Source organism: Pan troglodytes, chromosome 3 (genome assembly GCF_028858775.2).
Source record: "Pan troglodytes isolate AG18354 chromosome 3, NHGRI_mPanTro3-v2.0_pri, whole genome shotgun sequence".
NCBI classification, from domain to species: Eukaryota; Metazoa; Chordata; class Mammalia; order Primates; family Hominidae; genus Pan; species Pan troglodytes.
In genome coordinates, this window is record NC_072401.2 from 114,209,110 (window position 1) to 114,236,527 (window position 27,418).

Genomic DNA, 27,418 nt, shown 5'->3' on the forward strand with positions numbered 1-27,418 from the left:
ACCTATCCTCTATCTCAATTATCAGTTGCTGCATAACAACCATTCCAATGTTCAGGGCTTTAAAACAGTAGCTATCATTTATTTGCTCCCGATTCTGAGATTTGTGCAGGACTTGGCAGTTTGCTCCACATGGCATCAGCTGGAGCAGCTTGACTGGGGTTGGATGATCCACTTCCAAAGTGGCCTATTCACATGACTGGTACTTTGGTGCTAGTTGGTGGAGTTTGATGGGAGAAGGGGTTCAGTTCTTGCTCAGCTGAGTTCCTCAGTTCTTGCTGCCAGCTGGGTTCTTAGTTCTCTTACATGTGGCCTCACCATATAGATGACTTGGGCTTCTTCCTGGCTTGGTAGTCGAAGGAGTTGGACTATGTATGTTAGGATTTTCTTCCATTTGTACAAAAGGAGGAAGCTCAAGGTTTCTTAAGACTTAGGCCTGGAACTGGCACAGGACAACTTTAGCTGTATTCTATTGGTTAAAATGTGTCAGATTCAAGAAGAGATGGCAGTAAAGGATGTAAATAGCAGGAGATTTGGTTCATTGGGGTGCATCGATAGAACAAACTACCACACCATTCATCTAACATAAATATTTAGCAACCTTGATGTATAAGAGAATACTCATTTACTAATTCCACAATTATGTACTGAGGATCTGTCCTATGCCCAGGTTTATAGTAGGCACTGTGGATACACAATTGAATAAGACATGAGGCCGGGTGCAGTGGCTAACACCTGTAATCCCAGCACTTTGGGAGGCCGAGGCGGGCAGATCACCTGAGGTCAGGAGTTCGAGACCAGCCTAGCCAACATGGCGAAGCCCTGTCTCTATTTAAAAAGTACAAAAATTAGCCGGGTGTGATGGTGGGCACCTGCAATCCAAGCTACTCAGGAGACTGAGGCCAGAGAATCGCTTGAACCAGGGAGGCAGAGGTTGCAGTGAGCCAAGATTGTGCCACTGTACACCAGCCTGGGCAACAAGAGTGAGAGTCTGTCTCAAAAAAAAAAAAAAAAAAAAAAAAAAAAAAAAGACATGCAAGATCCTTGCCCAGGTGGAGTATACATCAGGTAATTAAGCAAGTGATTTCAGTAGTTCCTTACTTAACAGGTGCTGTGAGAATAGTAAGGGCTATATGCTGCAGGTAGCTAGCAGGAACCTTAACCTAGTCTGCAGGTTCAGGAGAGTTCTGAATTGTGAGTTAAACACATTCTAGCTCTTCCTCTGGGCTGCCTACAGAGGTGGCAGCCATCTCCTCCTCAGCATTACGGCTGCCCTCAGACCCATTGTGAAGCCCAAGATCATTAAAAAGAGAACCAAGAAGTTCATCCGGCACCAGTCAGACCCATATGTCAAAATGAAGCGTAACTGGTGGAAACCCAGAGGTATTGACAACAGGGTTCATAGAAGGTTCAAGGCCCAGATCTTGATGCCCAACATTGGTTATGGGAGCAACAACAACAAACAAACAAACAAACAAAAAACAAAGCACATGCTGCTAGTGGCTTCTGAAAGTTCCTGGTCCAGAACATCAAGGAGCTGGAAGTGCTGCTGATGTGCAACAAATCTTACTGTGCTGAGGTCGCTCACAAAAACCAAGAACCGCAAAGCCATCATGGAAAGTTCTGCCCAGCTGGCCATCAGAGTCACCAACCCCAATGCCAGGCTGTGCAGCAAAGAAAATGAATAGATAGCTCATATGCACGTTTTGTGTTTAAATAAAACCGTAAAAACTGCCAAGAACACAAAAACAAACAAAAAAACTCCTACATTCTAGAAGAGTCCAATGTAAGGAGAGAAGCAGAGTTAAAATAGGCAAAAAAGTCTGATTTGTCTGGATATTTAATGGTTTGATGCACTTAGAAGCACGCCACTGCGCCCGGCTGGAATGAATGCTTTTAAAAGATATTTCTAGGCCAGGCTCTGTGGCTCATGCCTGTAAGTAATCTCAGCACTTTGGGAGGCTGAGGCAGGTGGATCACGAGGTCAGGAGTCAAGACCAGCCCGGCCAACATGGTGAAACCTCGTCTCTACTAAAAATACAAAAATTAGCCCGGCGTGGTGGCTCGCACCTGTAATCCCAGCTACTTGGGAGACTGAGGCAGGAGTTTCACTTGAACCGGGGAGGCGGAGGTTGCAGTGAGCTGAGATTGCACTACTACACTCCAGCCTGGGTGACAGAGCAAGACTCCGTCTGGGAAACAAAAAGAGATCTCTGCCCACCCATGTTATGCTGAATTACCCATTTCCTGATGTTCCCTTAGATGGGGGAGGGAGAAGCAATTTCCTCCTTGCTCCCCTCCTATCACTCTCTGATAAATCTGTGTTGTGCTCTTAGCTTTGTCAGTGTAGAGCTAACTTTTAATACTAAAAGAAATAAATATTTAAAGACCAAGACCAGGCTAGGCAACATGGCGAAAACCCATCTCTATTAAAAATACAAAAATTAGCCAGTCTGTAGTCCCAGCTACTTGGAGGCTGAGGTCATAGGATCTCTTGAGCCTGGGAGGTCAAGACTGCAGTGAACTGTGATCACACCACTGAACTCTAGCCTGGGCAACAGAGCAGAACCCTGTCTCAATAAATAAATAAATAAAATAATAATAAAGTTAAAAATCTTTGTTGCAGGCGGGTTCTTCTAACCTATTTCCATTTCCAAATTCTCCACATCAACCTGGTCTTTCTAAATGTGGTTAGCTATCAGTATTTTAGTTAAAGTTCTGTTCTGATGAGGAAAAAAAAAAAGAGGAAAAGCAGAGGAAAATGACCATTATCAAAGAGTCGAAAGTATTATTCTCTTTTTTATTAGAATTATTTATTTATTTTTATTTTTACTTTTTTAGAGACAAGGTCTTGCTCTGTCTCCCAAGCTGTAGCAGTGGTGTCATCATAGCTCATTGTAACCTCGAACTCCTGGGCTCAAGCAATCCTCCTACTTCAGCCTCCAGAGTACCTGGGACTACAGGTGCTTGCCGCCATGCCTGGCTAACTTAAAAAAATTGGGGCGGCTGGGTGCGATGGCTCACACCTGTAATCTCAGCACTTTGGGAGGCCGAGGTGGGTGAATCATGAGGTCAGGAGTTCAAGACAAGCCTGGCCAACATGGTGAAACCCTGTCTCTACTAAAAATACAAAAAAGTAGCTGGGCGTGGTGGCACGTGCCTGTAATCCCAGCTACTCAGGAGGCTGAGGCAGGAGAATTGCTTGAACCCAGGAGTTGGAACCCAGTGAGCCGAGATCTTGGCATTTTACGTCAGCCTGGGCGACAGAGCAAGACTCCATCTCAAAAAAGAAGAAAAAAAAATTATTGTAGATGCCAGGCACAGTGGCTTACGTCCGTAATCCCAGCAGTTTGGGAGGCCAAAAGTTCGAGACCAGGCTGGCCAACACAGTGAAACCCCATCTCTACTAAAAAATACTAAATGAGCCAGGCGTGGTGGTGGGCACCCATAGTCCCTGCTACTCAGGAGGCTAAGGCAGAAGAATCACTTGAACCCGGGAGGCAGAGGTTGCAGTGAGCCGAGATTGCACCACTGCACTCCAGCCTGGGTGACAGGGTGAACTCTGTCTCAAAAAAAAAATTTTTTTTTTTTTAGGAACAGAGATCTCACTGTGTTGGCCAGGCTGGTCTCTAACTCCTTGCCTAAAGTGATCCACCTGCCTTAGCCTCCCAAAGTGCTGGGATTACTGGTAGGAGCCACCATGCCTGGCAAAAGTATTATTCTCTTAATGGATATTATCACATATTACAACCATAGTTTTTCTAGCAACAACTGTTTATCATGTGCTTCTATATGCAGAGATCCAGTTTTGCCTTCTTCACCCAGGCAGAAATTCTCAGGAGAAAGAGATTAGGTCAACTCCCTTTGATTCACTGAGCTGACTATTTCCACTAGGCTTTTCTCTAACCAATAGGCTTCTTTCCAGCAAGCCCAAGCATCCCTTCAGTTGGCCCTCTTCAGAGAGCTCCCTTTTCGTTGCATAGCCATCCTGACAAAGCAAAGCCTGCTGTGTCCATGCTGCTTCTTAGGGCTGGACCTGGGCAATGTGGTCAGGATCGATGGGCCCTCTTTAGCGATAGGGTGGCAGAGCAGTCAGTCTGTCATCATCATAGTCAGTGCTTTTATGCCTGTGTCCATACAGACGCCTAGTGTAAGCATTCCTCGTCAATTTTGTTTTGGGTACAACTAAAACTTTTTGTTTGTTTTTCTTTCCACTTGGATTTCATTATTCTTCATTTGAAATGACTGGATTGTAAATCTTTAAAATTGGCTTTGGGTTCAGGGTAAGGTGTGGTGGCTCATGCTTGTAATAGCTACTGGGGTGGCAGAAGTGGGAAGATTGCTTGAGCTCAGGAGATAAAGACCAGCCTGGGCAACATAGTGATACGCCGTTTCTTAAAAACAAACAAACAAACAAACAAACACAATAAAATTGGCATTGGGTTCAAAACCCTTATCAAAGCATTCTTCTGATTTATTGATATAAACAATTATAATATAGTACTGTTTCAGTTACCAGATGTTGAGTACTTGGCCCCTTTATTTGAACAGGTTACTGTTTAGAGAAGAGAATGCGCACTTAAATAAAACAGGGCTGGGAGTGGTGGCTTGCACATGTAATCCCAGTGCTTTGGGAGACTGAAGTGGGAGGACTGCTTGAGACCAGGAGTTCAAACCAGTCTGGGCAACGTTTGCAGCCAAATTTTTTTAAAAAAATTAGCTGGGCATGGTGGCATGTACCTTAAGTCCCAGCTACTTGGGAGGCTGAGGCGGGAGGATCTCTTGAGCTCAGGAGGTCAAGCAGTTCACTACTGCACTCCAGCCTGGGCGACAGAGCGAGACTCTGTCTCAGAACAAAATAAAATACTAAAATAAAATAAAAATACAATATGATAACTGCTACACAGACTTGGGGAAGGCTTCACAGAGGTGAAATTCACTGTGTTGGCACAGTGTCTTCAAACTTTTCACTGAATTCTGTGTGTGTGTGTGTGTGTATTAGGAGGGCTATGGAGTTGGGTGAGTGGAGACACACCCTAGATAAGATTGGTTAAGGTAGGTTGTCAGAAGGACCTTGTTTGCCTTGATAAGGAGGAGTTTGAGCATTATATTTTAGACAATGGTTATCCATAATAGATTTGCAAATAGAGGAATAACATAATCAGATTTACTTTTGTTTCTTTTTAAAAGAAAGTAAAACTGAAACTGAAGAAAAGTCCCCTAAAATGAAATGCCAGATAATCCAAAATTCCATTATAATCATTTATAAACAGGTTTTAGGGGATTTCAGTCCTCATTCCACATCTTCTTTTTTTTTTTTTTTGAGACAGAGTCTTGCTCTGTTGCCAAGGCTGGAGTATAGTGGCACGATCTCGGCTCACTGCAACCTCTGCCTCCCGGGTTCAAGCAATTCTCCTGCCTCAGCCTCCTGAGTAGCTGGGATTACAGGCACCCGCCACCATGCCCAGCTAATTTTTGTATTTTTAGTAGAGATGGGGTTTCACCATGTTGGTCAGGCTGGTCTTGAACCCCTGACCTCGTGATCCACCCGCCTCAGCCTCTCAAAGTGCTGGGATTACAGGCATGAGCCACCGCGACCGGCCTCTCATTCCACAACTTCTGAGATCCGTCAGGACTACCAAGTCAGGCCAAGGTCCAAATGTTGACTCTGATACTTGGCATGAAGAATATGGAATTTTAATCTTCTTCAGACTGTAAAAGAAAATCTTTTCCTATATTAGCTCAATACAGTGTGTAGTCAATGACGGAGTTATTAGTGAAATAGCTTCTTCTACAGGCTGACCATTTTAATGGTGTTTTATATAGCCTTTCCTTTTTGGGGACAGAAACATGAAAGTGCGGGCAGTTTACTTTGGCTGATACCTGATAATTTCATTATGGTAGAATCCTGAATAACTTGCCTTGTTCATTCTTTTAATTATTATTTACATATTTTCTTTCAGTTCTACAATATTGGTTTTTAACATTAAAAGAATGTTAAAATTCGAGACCATTATAAAAGACTATAATGTCTTTTATAGTTCTCTCCTCTAAAGATAACTTCCTTATATTATATTGCTTAAACTAACACATGTAATTAGGTTGGTGCAAAAGTAATCTCAGTCTTTCTCTCTCCTTCATTCCTTCCTTCCTTTCTTTCTTTCTGTCTCTCTCTCTCTTTTCTATCCTTTTTTTTTTTTTTTTTTTTTTTTTTTGAGACAGTTTCACTTTTACTGCCCTGGCACGATCTCGGCTCACTGCAACCTCTGCCTCCCAGGTTCAAGCAATTCTCCTGCCTCAGCCTCCCAAGTAGCTGGGATTACAGGTGCGCGACACCACACCCAGCTAATTTTTTTGTATTTTTAGTAGAAACGGGGTTTCACCATATTAGCCAGGCTGGTCTCGAACTCCTGACCTCAGGTGATCTGACTGCCTTGGCCTCCCAAAGTGCTGGGATTACAGGCGTGAGCCACCATGCCTGGCCTCTTTTCTTTTCTTTTTTTTTCTCCACCCAGGCTGTACTGCAGTGGCGGATCCAGCTCACTACAATCTCTGCCTGCTGGGTTCATCCAATTCTCCTGCCTCAGCCTCCCGAGTAGCTGAGATTACAGGCATGTGCCACCATGCCTGGCTAATTTTTTTTGTATTTGTTTTTTTAGTAGAGACGGGGTTTCGCCATGTTGGCCAGGCTGGTCTCGAATTCTGCCCACCTCGGCCTCCCAAAGTGATGAGATTACAGGCATGAGCCACCAGGCCCGGCCATTTTGGCTATTACTTTCAATGGCAAAAACTGTGATTACTTTTGCACCAACCTAATAGAGGTATATTATTCTGTAGCTTTTGTTTCTGATTGAACATCTCAGATAAAATAGCTCACATAGATAAACTTAATGGATACAGAATATTAGACTTCATGAATAATTCTACTCTGGGAGATTTCCATTGTTTCCAGTTTTTCACGTTACCTATAATATTTCCTTAGGATATGATTTTTTTTTTTTTTTTGAGATGGGTTCTCGCTCTGTTGCCCAGGCTGGAGTGCAGTGGCATGATCTCGGCTCACTGTAGCCCCCGCCTCCTGGGTTCAAGCAATTCTCCCACCTCAGCCTCCCGAGTAGCTGGGATTACTGGGGCATGCCACACCACACCAGGCTAACTTTTTGCATTTTTAGTAAAGATGGGGTTTTACGATGTTGGCCAGGCTGGTTTCGAACTCCTAACCTCAGGTGATCCACCCACCTCAGCCTCCCAAAGTGCTGGGATTACAGGCATGAGCCACCACGCCTGGCCAGGATAAGATTTTAAAAGTAGAATTTCTGGATCATACTAGAGCATCTTGAATTTTAGTATATGTTGTCAAATTATCCTCTACAGTTTTGGCACAAATTTGTATTCCCACTTACAGAATATGAGAGTACCTGCTTTAGCAAATACTTGCCAACATTAAGCTTTTTCTCTCATTTTTGTCTTTCCCAATACAATCGTCAAAAAGCATTTCAGTGGATTAACATATATGTCTTCATCTGTCATCAGGTTAAACATATTTTTATAAGTTTATTAACCATTTATATTTCCTTATTTGTGAATGTCTGTTGACAGTCTTTGTCATTTTCTATTGGTGTTTTGCTCTATTGATTTGTAAGCCCTTTTTCTCTATATGTCATATGTGATCAAGTAATTTTTTCTCAGTTGGACTGTAATCCTTTGAATTCATTTATCATATGTTTTCTTTATTATTTGTAAGCAGGCAGTCAATTTATCAGCCTTTTTCTTCCTTCATTGGTTACTTCTTCCTTGACTAATTCTAAAAGAAAAGTATTACATACATTCACCTATTATATAGGTCACAACACAAACACATCACATAAACACATCAAACATGAATTCCGACATAAAAACTATCATTCTTTTTTAAATCTATTTTTATTTTCTTACTTTTTAATTTTTGTGGGCACATAGTAGGTGTATATATTTATGGAGTATATGAGATACTTTGATATAGGCATGCAATGTGTAATAATCACATCAAGATAAATGGGGTATCCATCACCTCCAGCATTTATCCTTCTTTTATGTTACAAACAATCCAATTATGCTCTTTTAGTTATTTTTAAATGTACAATAATTTATTGTTGTCTGTAGTCACCCTGTTGTGCTATCAAGTACTAGATCTTTTTTTTTTTTTTTTTTTTGAGACAGAGTTTCACTCCTGTTGCCCAGGCTGGAGTGCAATGGCGCGACCTCGGCTCACTGCAACCTCCGCCTCCTAGGTTCAAGCGATTCTCCTGCCTCAGCCTCCCAAGTAGCTGGGACTATAGGCACCCACCACCATGCCTGGCTAATTTTTGTATTTTTAGTAGAGATGGGGTTTCTCCATCTTGGTCAGGCTGGTCTCGAACTCCTGACCTCCGGTGATCCACCTGCCCTGGCCTCCCAAAGTGTTGGGATTACAGGTGTGAGCCACTGCGCCCGGGCCCAAGTACTAGATCTTATTCATTCTATCTAAATATATGTTTGTATCCATTAACCATCCCCACATCTCTCCCCCTTCCCCACTGGCTGCCCTTCCTGGTCTCTGATAACCATTTTTCATTCTATTTCCATGAATTCAGTTGTTTTAAATCATTCTTGTTGTTGTTATTGTTGGTTTTTTTCAATAATCCTGTCCTCTCACTCACCTACCATCCCCTTCTATCAGCCCTTTAAAGGAATCCACTATATTTTCAATTCTATAGTGACTCTTAAAGAGATTTTGGAAGTTCTTAGACAGGATTACATATATTTAGGATGACAATTAAATTAACAAGTATGGCCAGCTTTTATTGATCATCAAAATGTACAAGAACTAAAACAATTGAAAAATTGTTGTATTTTTGAGTAATTTTCTAAATATATTTAAAGAGAACACTATATATGTTTAATTTCTATTAAAACTGCTTTCTTAGTGCTTACATATGATACAAACAAAAAAAAGTTCAAATGTTGTTTGGATTGTGGTGGTAGAGTTATCTTGGGGGTTAGAAAATCCCTAACCCAGCTACTCAGGAGGCTCAGGCAGGAGAATCGCTTGAACACGGGAGGTGGAGGTTGCAGTGAGCTGAGATTGCACTACTGCACTCCAGCTTGGGCAACCGAGTGAGATGCTGTCTCAAAAAAAAAAAAAAAAAAAAGAGAAAAAGAAAATGCCTTTTTGAATACAGACCTCCTGCTAACATGCATAATTTTCTGGATAAAGGAAGCTGTCATTATTTTCTTGTATTGAAGTGATACAGATGATGTGCTCCTTAGCTTATCACATGTTTTAGTGTTAAATAAAATTTGGTTTCATCTGCAGATTTGTAAAATAGAAACAAACAGTTAACACATTAATCTAAAGGAATGTCTTCATTTTAATAACTTCAAAATAGTTTTGAATTATGTATTAACTTACATTTTAATCATGCATAATAGGAAAGCTGGATGAAGCTTATTAAAATTATTCCTTGACATATTCAATGATAAAAAAGACATGCTTTTGTGATTTTTCTGCAAATACTTCAAATATATTCAAATATCCAATTTTAAGCAGTAGAACTAAGGCTGTATAACTGTGGTCACGCATTTACGAAATCCCTAAAACAAATTTCAATTTGTATTATATTATTTCAGGAATTAAGCACAGTTAACAATGGTATCAGACTCACAGCAGATGACATTACCTTTGCAGTTTTCTAAAAAAGAAGGGAGCAACACCAACCTTATCTCTTAAGGTTGAGGAATTCCTAACAGCATAAGTCATAATGAAGAGTATCAACATCCTGAGGTGACACATTCTTTAGCCAAAACTCTGTGGGGATTTTCAAAGTGGGGAATTCTTTTGTGTCTTTGAAACCAGGCAAATCAAAGGAATTTATTTTAATCTGGCTTAAGTCCAGGCCAGTGAGTGGCACTAATAAGGAACAAACACATTAGCACCAAAAGGAAATGATCATTAGAAAAGAAATCTTAATCTGTCCATAGCCCACAGGCTGAGATCTCCAAAGCCTTGTCACGGGACTTTAAATGTAAAAATCACATTCAAATGTGTAAAATGATAATGTACAAGAATATTTACATGTGAAAATTGGTGGTTTATGTGCATAATTGGTTAGCTGAATACCTTTTTGTTGGGAGTAGGGGGTGGAGTTCTCCTAGGAACTCTTGAGCTTGTGAAAGAAAAAGGAAGAGAAAAGTTTTATGTGAAAGCACTACATTTAAGAGTGGATTCATTTTTCAAATTGAAAGTTAAATATTAAGTTCTGACAATTAAGTAAATTGGTTCTGATCTGATTTATTTTAATGGTGGTTCTCTAATTTCTGGTTTTACTTTCTGGAACATCAAGAATATTGAGAATTAAAAGAAGGTGGGAAAGAGTGACAGGACAGGAGTAACAGAAGACATTAAATACCAGACTTTAACCCTCCAGTATCCTAGGGTTGGAAAGGAGAAATATTGTGAGATAGAAGTGAGAAGTTGGTAAGGATTTCTGAATATGTGATAACTGCTGGGGTTATCAAAATAGTCCTAGCAAAATGGGTTTATAGTTTTCTATTCTAGAGAGTTCCTTGAAATGTCATCAGATGTATATTTACTAATTTTTTCCATTGATAAAAGGATTTGGCTATCATCCTAGAATATAATGTGTTCTACATTAGCTATTGAGATGTAGTAAAAGCTGTTTTCATACATTTTTTGTAAGGCATCCTCCAAGTGATTCAATATCTGCAGTGCATCAGGAAAATGTGGTGATTAATATTGTATGATGTAGAACACGAAGAGCTCTTCTTTCAAGGAGCTACCTTAGGCAAAAAACAAAATTTTAAAATCTGGAACTGAACGCCACCAAATGTGCCTATACAGACAAACATGCTTACCATGTAATAATGGTTATACAGCAAATTAAAGTGGTTATTGTGGGTTTTATAGAGTAAATATGGCACAAATGAAAAATCAAATTCAGGGTCCTCAAGCAGTGGTAGATGTAATTCAGTCTTGTTAGACTTGAGCCTGCTATGGAAATGTAGAGAACATCCTCATAACAAGCCTAATGGAACATATTTCTTTTAGGAATGTGAGTGACCTGGTGTCCTTAATTCCTGGAGGGGTCTAGCTCAATGACATATTATTTTCACCTTTACCTGCTTTTTTTCTAGCATGCTTTATGTTTATCTTATGTTAACCTATAAGGCTATGCTAATTTTATGCACAGACAGCACATTCCTGTTTGACCTTATTTCCCTTCCTCTAACTCCTGCAGCTGTTGGGCCTAAAGTTCCTCACAGTGTAATTTTGTGCTGGATGTGGTCTGAGGATGGATGAATCCAAGATACTCAAATACATATTTTATGGTCCCCTGAGGCAAGGCAATTGAAAACCACTTGATTGAAGGACATTTTGAAACACACCCATGCTTTTAAAATGCTTTGAATTATTGGAAACAAGAATTGCAGATATTCAACTTAGTAAACAGCAGCTGGAGGTAGAGATTGTCCTTTAAAATAAAGTCAGTGGACGGACCTATGATTTTATTTATTTATTTATTTATTTTGTAGATGGAGTTTCGCTCTTGTCACCCAGGCTGGAGTGCAATGGCGCAATCTCAGCTAACTGCAACCTCTGCCTTCCGGGTTCAAGCGATTCTCGGGCCTCGGCCTCCTGAGTAGCTGGGATTACAGGCGTGTGCCACCACGCCCATCTAATTTTTTTATTATTAGTAGACACAGGGTTTGGCCATGTTAGCCAGGCTAGTCTCGAACTGCTGACCTCAGGTGATCCACCCGCCTCGGCCTCCCAAAGTGCTGGGATTACAGGCGTGAGCCACCGCGCCTGGCCTGACCTATGATTTTAAGTCATCTTTGATCAAGCATGCATCCTTCTATGCTACCTGTACATTGAGCAGTCATCACCATTTGTAATCTTACCAGTGATCTCATTGGTAAAGTATGGGAGGAAAAGCCTGAGTCTCAAGAGTAACATGCATGTAGGGGTTTCAAGTCTCTGGTGGGAAAAAATGTTTTGAATGACTTTGTACTCAGGCATAAAAATAGATCCATAGATATTAATGGCAATCACTTGTTTATGGACCCAACTTTGGAATTTTGGGAGGAAAGTTATATTCAGAAAATGTATGGAAACTCATGAGCTCTTTACTCCAAACTTTTTCAGAGTCAGCAGTCACCAACCCTGGAGGGCTTATGAGAGAGATGGTCTCCTACTGAATAGTTACTGGATTGAGAACAGTCACAGCAATGTTTCCTAGGATTGTACCATGATGTTTGTGGAAAGTGATAGATAATAATGAAGCAAATTTTAGACATTGAGATTTATCATAGAACATAACAGTTGCTAAATTTTGGGATTATCTAGCTGTAGGTAACTTTTTGTTTTGTTTTGTTTTGAGACAGAGTCTTGCTCTGTCACCAGGCTGGAGTGCAGTGGTGCGATCTTGGCTCACTGCAACCTCCGCCTCCCAGGTTCAAGCCACTCTCCTGCCTCAGGCTCCCGAGTAGCTGGGATTACAGGCGCCCACCACCACGCCCAGCTAATTTTTGTATTTTTAGTAGAGACGGGGTTTCACCATGTTGGCCAGGATGGTCTCGATCTCCTGACCCCATGATCCGCCCTCCTTGGCCTCCCAAAGTGCTGGGATTACAGGCGTGAGCCACCGCTCCTGGCATCTAGCTGTAGGTAACTTCTAACACATTTTTTTTTCGTACTTTTTTTTCTTCTGAGACAGGGTCTCTGCTGTCAGGCTGGAGTGCATTGGTGCAATCACAGCTCACTGGCTGGGTGCAGTGGCTCACAACCGTAATCCCAGCACTTTGGGAGGCTGAGATGGGCAGATTGCCTGAGCTCAGGAATTTGAGACCAGCCTGGGCAACATGAGGAAACCCCATATTCATGAGAATCGCTTGAATCTGGGAGGTGGAGGTTGCAGTGAGCCAAGATCGCCCCACTGCACTCCAGCCTGGGTGACAGAGTGAGAGCCTGTCTCAAAAAAAGAAAAGAAAAGATTGTAATATTGTATTTTTACATACCTTTTCTATGTTTAAATATGTTTAGATACACAAATACTTACCATTGTGTTACACTTGCCTACAATATTCAGTATATATATATATAGTAACATGCTGTACAGTTTGTAGCCTAGGAGCAATAGACTATACTGTTATGGGAAAGGGGTCCCGATCCAGACCCAAGAGAGGGTTCTTGTATCCTGTGCAAGAAAGAATGAGAGGAGAGTCCCTTGAGTAACGTGAAAGCAAGTTTATTAAGAAAGTAAAGGAATAAGGGAATGGCTACTCTATAGGCAGAGCAGCCCCAAGGGCTGCTGGGTTGCCTATTTTTATGGTTATTTCTTTCCTTTTTTCTTTTTTTTTTTTTGAGACACAGTCTTACTCTGTCATCCAGGCTGGAGTGCAGTGGCGCAATCTTGGCTCACTGCAACCTCCACCACCTGGGTTCAAGCAGTTCTCCTGCCTCAGCTTCCCGAGTAGCTGGGATCACAGGCACGGGCCACCATGCCTAGCTAATTTTTGTATTTTTAGTAAAGACGGGTTTCACTATGTCGGTCAGGCTGGCCTCGAACTCCTGACCTCAGGTGATCCATCTGCCTCTGCCTTCCAAAGTGCTAGGATTACAGGCGTGTGCCACCATGCCCGGCCTAGAAGATTTAACAAGGTACAGAAACGGAACAAAGAAGGAAGCAGCCACCTCTCTGGTAGCTATTTAATGCATCATCATAACCCAGTTTTCCTGCTTCTCTATCCCTAAATTCTTATGCTACATGATACTGTCTGCAGTCCCCAAAACCAACCCCAACCTCTCCCTCCAAGGAAATGTGGCAGTGTAAAAGGTGACCAGGCTTGCAATGTGAAGGAAAACTGCTAGCATTTACAATGCCATATACCAGCAGCAAGTGACCCGTGAAAGAGAAGAAACACTCGGCCCTGAATTTTTAAAATATAGTAGCACAGTTAACAGCACTGGAAATCAGAAAGCTGCAGTCCAGTCCTGGCTCAGCCATTAACTAGCTAAAGGACTAGGCAAATATGTAAATCCATGAGGTTAGACTAAAAGGCAACTTAAGGCACTGCCCGTTTGGTGATTCTAGAACTTTTCATAACAGACTTCACTAAGTTCAAAGAAAGAAGATATCATTGTGGGCAGGAAATGTCAGGGAAAACTGTGTGGAGGAGCTGTGGATTGGATTAGGCCCTAAAGGATGAGAAGGATTAAGTAGCAGGAGGGAAGGGATGGAATTGGAGGGGGAAGGGGGAAGCCGAAGAAAACAGCTTTAACAAAAATGTAGGAACAGGAATGTACCCAGAGATATGCTAAGGTGTAGAGGGAGTTCCCACCAGATGGCAGAGATCTTATCTCTAAGGTAGGAAGTGAGATCCAGCTGCATAAAGAATCCCAAAGGAGGTGTTAAGGACTTAAGAAGTGGGGGAAAATTTTGGACCATTTCTTATAGGGGATGTGGAGGATGTGCTGGAGTCCCAACAAGGGATGTTGCAGCACAGCTGGGAAACCCTTTTAGTGTAGCCTGTGAAATGTTAGTGAGTTGATTTTACTGATTTTACTATCAGTACAAAGAATAGGGAGAAAATAGCTTGGAGCATGCTCTGGTGTTTTTGCTAGCATTCCCAGGACTTATTAACCAAGGGTAAATGACCACTGAAGCCAGTAGTTCTTATACACATGGCACAACCTGATCCCCACTCCCAGAAATTAGAGGTTTTTTATGAGAAATTCAAGGGAGCAGGGAGTCCATATTCTCTACTGGACACTGTGTTAGGAGGCTCACTCTGGGTTTCTTGTCCTCACTGGATTACTAACATCACTCTCTGCTCTTTACCATGTGCTTCAACTCCATAAACCCTCCTTGAGAGATGTGAGTAGATGCCTGTGCAGAGCAAGCACTCCACTCACCCAGTCGCTGGGCTGGGGCTGAGGAGGAGGCAAGAGAGCAACTCTGGGGCATTAAATGTTAAGCAGCAAGTGCCTCTGCTTTCTAGTTCAGTCCTTTTTCTCCCCCTCCTCAGCTTTTGTTTTTTGTCTTTTAGAGACAGGGTCTCTCTCTGTCTCACTGGCTGGAGTGCAACAGCAGAATCCCGGCTCACTGCAGCCTTGATTTAGTAACTGTGCCTACAGACACATGCCACCAGGCCTGGCTAATTTTTTTTTTTTTTTTAACTTTTTTTGAGACAGGGATCTGTTGATGTTGCCCAGGCTGGGCTCAAGCAGTCTTCCCACTTCTGTCTCCTAAAGTGCTGGGATCACAGGCCTGAACCACTGCACCTTGCTCTTCTCTCCCCACCTCTTTGTTTGAGAGTCTCTTTCAGTTGCCCCAGCTGCAGTGCAGTGGAAATCTCTGCAGCCTCCAACTTGTAGGTTCAAATGATCCTCCTGTCTCAGCCTCCTGAGTAGCTAAGACTACAGGCATGCGCCACGATACCTGGCTAATTTTTGTATTTTTTGTAGAGAAGAGATTTCATCATGCTGCCCAGGCTGGTCTTGAACTCCTGGGCTCAGGTGATCCTTCCACCTCAGGCTCCCAAAATGCTGGGACTACAAGTGTGAACCTTTGCGCTGGCCTCCCACTCTTCTAAGCAACACCTCCTGGCTATGCTGTCTCTATGACCACCGCCCTTCATTTCATGAATATGCTGTTCAGGAACCTGACAATAAGTCTGGTCTCTCCCTCTTCCCAGGTCTCCATCCCATATTATTTTCCTCGAGCCTCAGGCCATTTCCTTCAGAGAGCACATTGGTGCCTCCCAAAGCCTCACCAAGGTGCTTCTCCCGGACTCAAAGAATGAGTCTTGCTTCATATGCTGATATGGAATAAATGTGCAGGCAGGTGGTAGAAAGAGTTTTGGAGAAATCTCCAAACCCATAGATATTACAGTTGAGCGGACTAGATAGCTGGATACATATACAGCCATGTGTCACTTAACAATAGGAATACATTCTGAGAAATGCATCATTAGCATTTTCATAATTGTGCAGACACCATAGAGTGTACCTACACAAACCTAGGTGGTAGAGCCTACTACACACCCAGGCTCCATGGTATTGTCAGAGGCATTTGAACCACAGCAACTCCATCTTGAACAGGGGCTGCATAAAATGAGGCTGAGACCTGCTGGGCTGCATTCCCAGAAGGTTAAGACATTCCTAGTCACAGGGTGAAATAGGATATTGGCACAAGATATGGGTCATAAAGACCGTGCTGATAAAGCAGGTTGCAGTGAAGAAGCCAGCCAAAACCCACCAAAACCAAGATGGCCATGAGAGTGACCTCTGGTTACCCTCACTGCTACACTCCCACCAGGACCATGACAGTTTACAAATGCCATGGCAATGTCAGGAAGTTACCCTATGTTGTCTAAAAGGGGAGGCATGAATAACTCACCCCTTGTTTAGCATATAATCAAGAAATAACTGGCTGGGCATTGTGGCTCATCCCTGTAATCCCAGCACTTTGGGAGGCCAAGGAGGGTGGATCACTTGAGGTCAGGAGTTTGAGACCAGCCTGGCCAACATGGTGAAACCCTGTCTCTACTACAAATACAAAAATTAGCCAGGCGTGGTGGCACATGCCTGTAATCCCAGCTACTTGGGAGGCTGAGGCACGATAATCACTTGAACCCGGGAGGCAGAGGTTGCAGTGAGCTGAGATTACGCCAGTACACTCCAGCCTGGGCCACAGAGTGAGACTCTGTCTCAAAAAAAAAAAAAAAAAAAGTGTATATATATATATATATATATATATATATATATATATAATTGCATGGGGATATATAAAACAGCTTTCCAGTTGTTCACAGGTTCTCTCTTCCACTAGACTGTGAACAGCTTGAGGACAGGACAATTACTGTGGCATGTCCTCTGCCTGGCAGAGTAATTAGTCCCCAGTTAACATTGGTTCACCTGCACTGAAGCCAAAGCCCCTTTCTGGGCCCCGGTTTCCTTTTGCCATAAAATAAAATATTTGCACCAGATGATTTCTAACATCCTTTCCAGTTCTAACATCCTATGGTTGATCTGAAGCTTCTTATAAATCAAAAGCAGAGGTAGCAAACTGTTAGCTTGTGAGCTGAGTTGGGTCCTCGTTGTTTTTGTTGTTTGTATTGTTACGAGTTTTTTTTGGGGGGGGGAAGGTGTATTATGTTAAAAACTTTTAATGAGTTCCAGGGGCTAAAAGTCTTCATATTAAAGTACAGATTTTTAGCTTATCTCCAAAAAACAGGGCCCACTGAGCCTGCTTTCCCTCAGGCAGCCATTGGCTAGAGCACTCTCATGTGGCTGCCACCTGCAAACTCAATTTAAGGTCCCTGTTCCCCCATCTCCAGGCCACAGTATATATTAAGTTTATAATCCCTGCTCTAAAGTTGCCCAAGAAAACTTACTAGAAAGTGAGGCAGTAGAAGGGAGAGTGAGGGGGTCATGTAAAGACAAGAGTGGAGATTTGAGGAGATGAAATATTGGAAGAACACATTCTAACCTAGTAACGGTGGTCACCCCTAGAAATAGAGACACGGGAGGAGGGAGAAAGATGAAGATTTTTTTACTTTTTTACCTCAAACTCTTATATCCTAATAATCCACCAGTTAGGAAAATCCCAGATGAAGACTTGAAGGCATATCATCTTAGAAGTAGCTAATATTTATTTTGCCAGGGTTTAAAGTCTGATAGTGGACCACTGTATATGCCTTGTGGCAAGAATGACTTCCTGCCCTGCTTCCGCACCTCAATCCTGCCCCCCTCCAATCCCCTGGGCCCCATCATTAATTTATTAAAGAAACTGGATTGTCCTGTGTCAAGTTTCACATTCTGGATATGTCTCATTGCTTCCTTGTGTTGTTTAACTTGTTTCACTGTCCTGCCACATACGTTTTTAAAGACTGAATTATGACCTTTCCAATGAATTAGTTAACTGGTAAGGGCTTCATGGAACTATTGTTAGTTGGCTCTGTATTGTCTCACGTGTCCATGTGAAGAGACCACCAAACAGGCTTTGTGTGAGCAACAAGGCTGTTTATTTCACCTGGGTGCAGGCAGGCTGAGTCTGAAAAAGGAGTCAGCAAAGGGTGGTGGGATTATCATTAGTTCTTACAGGTTTTGGGATAGGCGGTAGAGTTAGGAGTAACGTTTTGCGGGCAGGGGTGGATCTCACAAAGTACATTCTCAAGGGTGGGGAAAATTATAAAGAAACTTCTTAAGGGTGGGGGAGATTACAAAGTACATTTATCAGGGTGGGGCAGAAACAAATTACAATGGTGGAATGTCATCAGTTAAGGCTATTTTCACTTCTTTTGTGGATCTTCAGTTGCTTCAGGCCATCTGGATGTATACGTGCAGGTCACTGGGGATATGATGGCTTAGCTTGGGCTCAGAGGCCTGACATGTATCATGCCAATAATAATATAAATGTTTTCTTTTTTTTTTTCCTTAAGCAAGTCAAGTGAAGCAGTGGGAGTGGAGAAGGAACAAAGAAATCTGTAACTGGTTATAATCAATTCGTCGTAAATACCACTGCACTTGGACTACCCTTATTATTATTATTATTATTAAGACACAGTCATTGGCCGGGTGCAGTGGCTCACACCTGTAATCCCAGTACTTTGGGAGGCTGAGGCGGGCAGATCACGAGGTCAGGAGATCGAGACCATCCTGGCTAACACAGTGAAACCCTGTCTCTACTAAAGATACAAAAAATTAGCCGGGTGTGGTGGTGGGTGCCTGTAGTCCCAGCTACTGGGGAGCTGAGGCAGGAGAATGGTGTGAACCCGGGAGGCGGAGTTTGCAGTGAGCCGCCGAGATCACACCACTGCACTTCAGCCTGGGCGACAGAGGGAGACTCTGTCTCAAAAAAAAAAAAAAAAAAAAAAAAAAGACAGAGTCTCACTCTGCTGTCCAGGCTGGAGTGCAGTGACTTGATCATAGCTCACGGCAGCCTCAACCTCCTGGACTCAAGTGATGGAATGGTCTTCTAATGTCAGAAGGATTGAGTTTTGGCTTTGTTTTCCAGAACTGAAGCCTGAATTAGAACCATTTACTCCCCTTCTTTCATGCAACTCTCAGAACATTTAAGAGGACAACTTGAAACAGGAGGATCATTTATTCCTAGGAGTTCAAGGCCAGCCTGGGCAACATAGCAAGATCCCATCTCAAGAAAAAAAAATGCAAACAAAAAACAACAAACAAAGAAAACAGCCTAGCTCATGGGGATAACATGGAGCAAAATGATCTGTTGCTCAATCCTTCAACCTAGTGTGTTATTGAATTTCACTTTACAATACACTGTGTTCTCTGACGTAATTTATTTGACAATATTTATCTATATGACAAATTAGGCCATTAGGGTTCAGTGGCTCATACCTGTAATCCCAGCACTTTGGGAGGTCGAGGAGGGTGGATCACTCAAGGCCAGGAGTTTGAAAACAGCCTGGCCAACATGGCGAAAGCCCATCTCTACCAAAAATACAGAAATTACCCAGGCATGGTGGAGGGCACCTGTGATCCCAGCTACTCGGGAGGCTGAGGGAGGAGAATCACTTGAACCCAGGAGGCAGAGATTGCAGTGAGCCAAGATCAGGCCACAGCACTTCCAGCCTGGGCAATAGCACGAGACACAGTCTCAAAAAAAGAAAAAAAGACAAATTATTTCTTGTCTATAAAACAAAGGTAGGCACATTTATTTATTTTTATTTTTTTGAGATGGAGTCTCACTCTGTCACCCAGGCTGGAGTGCAGTGGCAGGCGCCTGTAATCCTAGCTACTCGGGAGGCTGAGGCAAGAGAATCGCTCGAACCTGGGAGGAGGAGGTTGCAGTGAGCCAAGATCGTGCCACTGCACTCCAGCCTGAGTGACAGAGCAAAACTCCGTCTCAAAAAAAAAAAAAGTAAGATTTACACTTTCTCTTTTATTTAACAACTATAGTGAAATAGAATGAACTCAAATTGTGGTTTTTCTTTGCCAATGAAGAAGAGTACAGTGAAGCCTGAATGTAGGAGTCAGTGTCAGAATGCTGTAGAATTGTGTGTCAAAACACATACTTTGGAGATTTATCCTTTCCTGGTATCTACTTGGCAGGATATGAGGGTTGAAGCACTTGGCTCTCTCAGGTTGAGCATTATAGGATACAAAATCTAGCTGGGGTTTATGATTTCACCAGTTCAGTATTGTTGGTTCGGAAATAATTTGGTTATCAATTCACGTAGAACTAACTAATCAGGCTTTGGGGGAATAGATTCTCTATAATTTATAAGATACTGCTTTATAACCCAAAATGGCAATCAATTTATTAGTGGTGGGATTGTGTCTTTCCAATGTCTAGAATAGTAATGTTTATCTGGTATCCAAGTACTTGCTAAACCAAATTAATAATCCACATGTTACTTGGGAGAATTGGTTATGTACATAGGGAGTTATCTGTGATGGAAGCTGAGGAACTATGAAAGCTTTATGATTATGAACACTCGAGTAAGAGATTTTTTGAGCTTGGCTGGAAAAATATTGAAAAATTAGATCTTGTGGCTCATGCGTGTGATCCCAACACTTTGGGAGGCCAAGGCGGGTGGATCCCCTGAGGTCAGGAGTTCGAGACCAGTCTGGCCAACATAGTACAACCCCATCTCTACTAAAAATACAAAAATTAGCCCTACATGGTGGTGGGCATCTGTAATCCCAGCTACTCAGGAGGCTGAGGCAAGAGAATCGCTTGAACCCGGGAGGCAGAGGTTGCAGTGAGTTGAGATTGCGGCATTGCAATCCAGCCTGGATGACAGAACGAGACTCCATCTCAAAAGAAAAAGGAAAGTTAGATCTTAGGAAATTTTCCTAGAACTCATGAGTGCCATCACTTTAAAAAAAATTGTTCTTACATCACCCTGTAATTCCCAAATTATATCATTTCTCTCAATGACAGCAGTGTCTTTTCTTTTCTTTTTTTTTTTTTTTTGATACGGAGTTTTACTCTTGTCACCCAGGCCGGAGTGCAATGGCGCAATCTCGGCTCACTGCAACCTCCGCCTCCTGGGTTTGAGTGAGTCTCCTGCCTCCGTCTCTCGAGTAGCTGGGATTACAGACGCCCGCCACCACGCCCGGCTAATTTTTTTTTTTTTGTATTTTTAGTAGAGACGGGGTTTCACCATGTTGGCCAGGCTGGTCTCAAACTCCTGAACTCAGGTGATCCACCCGCCTCCCAAAGTGTTGGGATTACAGGAGTGAGCCACTGTGTCCGGCTGACAGCAGTGACTTTTCTCATCAGTAACTGTCAAACAGTATTAACAAAAGTCTACATTGATGAATCACCACGTGCTAGGCACATTTGCAGGTATTTTACACACATTAATTTATTTGATCTCATAAGAATCCTGTGAGGTGAGAACTAATATAATCTCCTGTTTTATAGATGAGGAATTAGAAGCATAGAGAATTAAAGTAGTTAACTTTTGGACAGTTTATCATTTATTTAATAGGTAATCCATGGTTTATGGATTATGAGTTCTTGTAAATTGAAATCATGAAGCTTTTGACTCATGAATATCTTATACTTCACTTTGACTGCTGGATTTTAGGGTGAATCTTTTGTGTTTGTAGTCATGTCATTATAAAACAGGAATAAAGAAAGGCTGTGGATTGAGAAGCGCTATACGTAAAGGAGAAAAATGTAAAAGCCTTCTTAATTTTGGGTTGTAATCCTTCTAAAGATGGATTTTTTTTTTTTTTTTTGAGACGGAGTCTCGCTCTTGTTTGCCAGGCTGGCGTGCAACGGCGCCGTCCTGGCTGACTGCAACCTCCACTTCTCGGGTTCAAGCGATTCTCCTGCCTCAGCCTTCCCAGTAGATGGGATTACAGGCATGTGCCATCACACCCGGCTAATTTTGTATTTTTTTTAAAATAGAGCCAGGGTTTTTCCATGTTGGTCACGCAGGTCCCAACCTTAGGTGATCCACCCGCCTCGGCCTCCGAGTGCTGGGATTACAAGCATGAGCCACCGCGTCCGGCCAAGATGGATTTTTTTTTAGGTGTATTTTTCTGAGTCACATACACATTCTAACATTAAATTAGAAAAATGGAATTATTTTTCCTATTTATAGTCAATTGTAAAATTTCTTCATTTAATTTTTATTAAGTACTTCATAATACACTGCATAATCTTTCAGCAGGAGTAGATGAGCATAGCTATTCTCTCATCAATCAGGAAATGCTGTCTATTTTTATTTATTTATTTTTTGAGATAGAGTCTCACTCTGTCGCCCAGGCTGGAGTGCAGCGGCTCAATTTCGGCTCACTGCAACCTCCGCCTCCCAGGTTCAAGCGATTCTCATGCCTCAGCCTCCTGAGTAGTTGGGATTACAGGCGAGCAGGCGCCACCAGGCCCGGCTAATTTTTGTATTTTTGTAGAGACGGGGTTTCACTGTGTTGGCCAGCCTGGTCTTGAACTTCTGACCTCACGTGATCTGCCCACCTCAGCCTCCCAAGCTGTTGGGATTACAGGTGTGAGCCACCGCGCCTGGCACAAAATGCTTTCTAATCAATCTTCTCAAAACCCTTTGACAAAAACTGTAGTAACGACATCACGGATTTGCCCCTTTCCATCAAACTCTGCTAATAGGAATACTGGCTAATTCTTTTTTTCCTTGCCCCAGTTAGTGAACTTGTGGATGTGTGCAGTGGCCACTTTGGGGATGAGGAACCTTGTGCCCATGATGGTGATTCTAGGGAGAATTTCGAATCACATAGCAACATAGTTATCTAGTGCAGAAACCTTTTAGGACCTTTATAGGTGACCTATCTTCCTATGGTCCTTTTTATATTTGAAATGCAAGCCTAAATATATTTTACTCTCTGATTAAATGTTATTTCTCCCTAGTTTTTCTATTTTTGATTTTCATTTAAAAAATACTATGGATTAGGTCTACTATCAGAGCAGTCTTTACAAGATAGCTTTTTTTTAAGAGACGGGGTCTCGCTCTGTCACCCAGTTTAGAGTGCAGGGGTGTGATCATAGCTCACTGCAGCTTCAAACTCCTGGGCTCAAGTGATTCTTATGCCTCAGCCTCCTGAGTAGCTGGGACTACAGGCACACACCACTGTGCCTGTAAATAAAAAAAATTTATTTTATTTTTTGTAGAGACAAGGTGTCGCTTCATTGCTCAGGCTGGTCTCAAACTCCTGGCTTCAAGCAATCCTCCTGCCTCACCCTCTGAAAGCGCTGGGATTACAAGCGTGAGCTACCACGCTGGGCCCAAATCTTTCTAATTACCACATTTGAATAGCTATTTTCTTTACCTTCCTAGGAAGTGTTTTCAGACTATAAGAATAAAGACAGATGTTGCATGAAAATAAGCATCCTCTTTGCCCTGTTCCTTGGTGGTAAATTCCATCTCAATAGTGTTGAGAGGTAGGGGGGTGAGTAAATCAGCATGTGAAAAGCAAGCCATTTTCTCTTTTACCCTCCCATTTTCTGACTTTGATTTGCTTCAGTGGCATCATTCCAGCATTCTCCTGTCCTCTAGACTTGGACATATTTGATTAATAATGATTATTATGGCTGTATACATTGTAGAGGACTTCGTACTTTTCAAAGTGCTTCTACGTTCATATATATATATTTTTCTCTTTCCTTCATCATCTGCTATTAATTCATCATCAAGTTCCAACTGATTCCATAGCTGTAATGTCTTTTAAATTCAACCACTTAATTTCAGCAGCTGACACTGTAAAAATCACAGCATAGTAGGGCTGGAAGGATCCTTAGAAACCACTTAATATGAGCTTCTCATTTTATAGATGTAGAAACTGAGATCTAATGTGGTTGAGTAACTTTGGCAAGATTATAGTTACCCCGTACCCCAGGCTCCTTGACCACTACTTTCAAGGCCATAAATCAATGGTTGACTGTTTGGTTTCACCCCCACCCACCTGCCCACCCCAGTTACGTTCCATTCTGTATAGAGTTGGGAGAAAAATATTTTGCAAATTCCATATTCTTTTTTTTTTTTTTGAGACGGAGTCTCGCTCTGTTGTCCGGGCTGGAGATCAGTGGCGCGATATCGGCTCACTGCAAGCTCCGCCTCTCGGGTTCACGCCATTTTCCTGCCTCAGCCTCCAGAGTAGCTGGGACTACAGGCACCTGCTACCACGCCCGGCTAATCTTTTTGTATTTTTAGTAAAGACAGGGTTTCACCGTGTTAGCGAGGATGGTCTCGATCTCCTGACCTTGTGATCCGCCCGCCTTGGCCTCCCAAAGTGTTGGAATTACAGGCGTGAGCCACCGTGCCCAGCCTCAAATTCCATACTCTTTTTTTTTTTCTTCATTGTATTCTTTTTTTTCTATTTTTAAATTTTATTATTATTATACTTTAAGTTTTAGGGTACATGTGCACAACGTGCAGGTTTGTTACATATGTATACATGTGCCATGTTGGTGTGCTGCATCCATTAACTCGTCATTTAGCATTAGGTATATCTCCTAATGCTATCCCTCTCCCCAAATTCCATATTCTTAAAGGTGGGCTCTTTCCTGGAGGCTTAATGGGATTTCTTATTTTTCGATATATTAAATCAAAAGTCCGTTAAGTGGATTTATTATGTATTTCTTCGTCTCTTTTTTTTTTTTTTTTTTTTTTTTGAGACGGAGTCTTGCTCTGTCACCCAGGCTGGAGTCCAGTGGTGCGATCTCGGCTCACTGCAACCTCCACCTCCCAGGTTCAAGCAATTCTCCTGCTTCAGCCTCCCGAGTAGCTGGAATTATAGGTGTACGCCACCATGCCCAGCTAATTTTTGTATTTTATTAGTAGAGACAGGGTTTCACCATGTTGACCAGGCTGGTCTTGAACTCCTGCCCACGTGATCCGCCCGCCTCGGCCTCCCAAAGTGCTGAGATTACAGGCATGAACCACCGCACCCGGCCATGTGTTCCTTCTTTATAAAGTAAACACGTGCATTTTTATAGTAAATGAATTACATTTGAATGTATGTTGTTTTTATAATGTCCTGAAATTTTGGGCATACATATTTTACTTACCCAGTATGCTTGAAATATCTTGAATTAGAAACTGTGCCATTTATTTCTTTTGTAAGCCTTTCTATGGTGTCTTAAACAGTGTTCTGAGTTGGTGCTCAATAAATAAAAATAAAGTTCTCGCCTGGCACCGTGGCTCATGCCTGTAATCCCAGCACTTTGGGAGGCCGAGGCGGGTGGATCACGAGGTGAGGAGATCAAGACCATCCTGGCTAACACGGTGAAACCCCGTCTCTACTAAAAATACAAAAAATTAGCCTGATGTGGTGGTACGCGCTTGCAGTCCCAGCTGCTCAGGAAGCTGAGGCAGGAGAGTCGCTTGAACCAGGGAGGCGGAGGTTGCAGTGAGCCCAGATCACGCCACTGCACTCCAGCCTGGGCGACACAGTGAGACTCCGTCTCAAAAATAAATAAATAAATAAAAATAAAATAAAAATAAAGTTCTCTTCCAAGTTAAGTGCAAAGACAGTGCTTGGAAATATTTCTTTCAATAATAAATGCCTACAAAATGCTTGTCATCTTCCTCTACTATACTTCTTCACTTACCATACTCATACCGTTGCATGAAAAATACCATATTTTTTCATGCAATTGCCTTTTTTCCTCATGTCACTCTATTCTCCTATAAACTCCTTGAAAGAAGGAACTGAGCCTCCGGTAGGTTCTGAATAACATAGTACGTTCTTAAGAACTATTGATTTCATCTAACTGCATTGGCTACACCAAGTGTTGTAGGAATACAGAGAAGCACAGAGGAAGGAATAATTAACTTTTCTGCAGGTGATGTCGTGCTAGAGAAAGCCATACCAACATCTGAGTTGAGTCTTGAATTTGCTGGGCATGGGGAACAGACATTTCAGTTAAATTACCAAGGTGCGGAGAGTTCCAACATTTTAGATGTGACTTTGTCTAAGATGCCCCAGTCAATCGGTGTTTTGCCATATTGAAAGCTCAGAACTCAAAGGGCTATTTATTTGAATTTCAATTGATTACTCAAGTTAAAACAAATGTTTTCTTAATATTGGATTAAATAAATCATTGGAACATAAATAAATTCAAGGAAACATGTTAGATAAAGGAAAAATTAGTAAGTTCAAATGTCTACTCTTAATAAAGCAAGGTAATTTGGTGAATCAGTAACCTCTATTTTAAAATTGCAACAAGGCTTTATAATATGATCCTATTGATTTTTTTACTTTTTCAAGAGTTTGAAACATTTAGTGACAATGTTTAAAAATCAGTTTAAAATATTAATCAAAAAAAGTAAAGGCATGTGAATGCTTTTCTAATTTTTTTGTTGTTGTTGTTATTTTAGACAGAGTCTCACTGTCACGTAGGCTGGAGTGCAGTGGTGTGATCTCGGCTCACTGCAACCTCTGCCTCCCGGGTTCAAGCGATTCTCGTGCTTCAGCCTCCAGAAGAGCTGGGACTACAGGCCTGCGCCACCATGCCCGGCTAATTTTTGTATTTTTGGTAGAGAGTGGGTTTCACCATGTTGGCCAGGCTGGTCTGGAACTCCTGACCTCAGGTGATCCACCCGCCTTGGCCTCCCAAAGTGCTGGGATTATGGACGTGAGCCACCGCGCCCGGCTTCTAAATATTTTTGACACTATAACTTGCACTGTATTTTGTTTTTAATACTTAAATGTGGTTCGTGAAAACTATTTTTATGTTTGTGCTTCTGAGCTTCTGGTGCCCTCTAGTGGCAATAATTTACTGTTAAAACCTTACATTTTGAAAATGATATAGTTTAATTCTAAATTCAACGTTTCACTGGGGGAAAATTAAATTGTAAATGATGGGAAGAAAGTGCTAAGTTGGATCAGTGTAAAGTAATAACTCCTAGAAGCATTGTTGGAACATGTGATGAATAATCATTTAAGAAATAAGAGTGGGGGCTGGGCGCGGTGGGCTCACCACAGCCTTGACGCCCCCAGGCTCAGGTGATTCACTCACCCCAGCCTCCTGAGTAGCTGGGACTACAGGCATTAGCCACCACACCTGGCTAATTTTTTTTTTTTTTGTATTCGAGACGGAGTCTCGCTCTGTCGCCCAGGCTGGAGTGCAGTGGGCGATCTCCGCTCACTGCAAGCTCCGTCTCCCGGGTTTACGCCATTCTCCTGCCTCAGCCTCCAGAGTAGCTGGGGACTACAAGTGCCCGCCACCACGGCCGGCTAATTTTTTTGTATTTCTTTTAGTAGATACGGGGTTTCACCGTGTTAGCCAGGATGGTCTCGATCTCCTGACCTCGTGATCTGCCTGCCTCGGCCTCCCAAAGTGCTGGGATTATAAGCGTGAGCCACCGCGCCCGGCCTTTTTTTTTTTTTTTTTCTTTTCCCCAAGTCGGAGTCTCGCTCTGT

The 27,418-nt window shown here is 42.3% G+C and overlaps 1 protein-coding gene and 1 pseudogene across 2 annotated transcripts in view; both read left to right on the forward strand.

Moving 5' to 3' along the window:
* ANK2 (ankyrin 2) overlaps positions 1-27,418 on the forward strand; it is a 684,795-nt gene that overhangs the window by 37,416 nt on the left and 619,961 nt on the right. The window lies entirely within an intron of this gene.
* LOC129143810 (large ribosomal subunit protein eL32-like) lies at positions 479-6,152 on the forward strand (annotated as a pseudogene).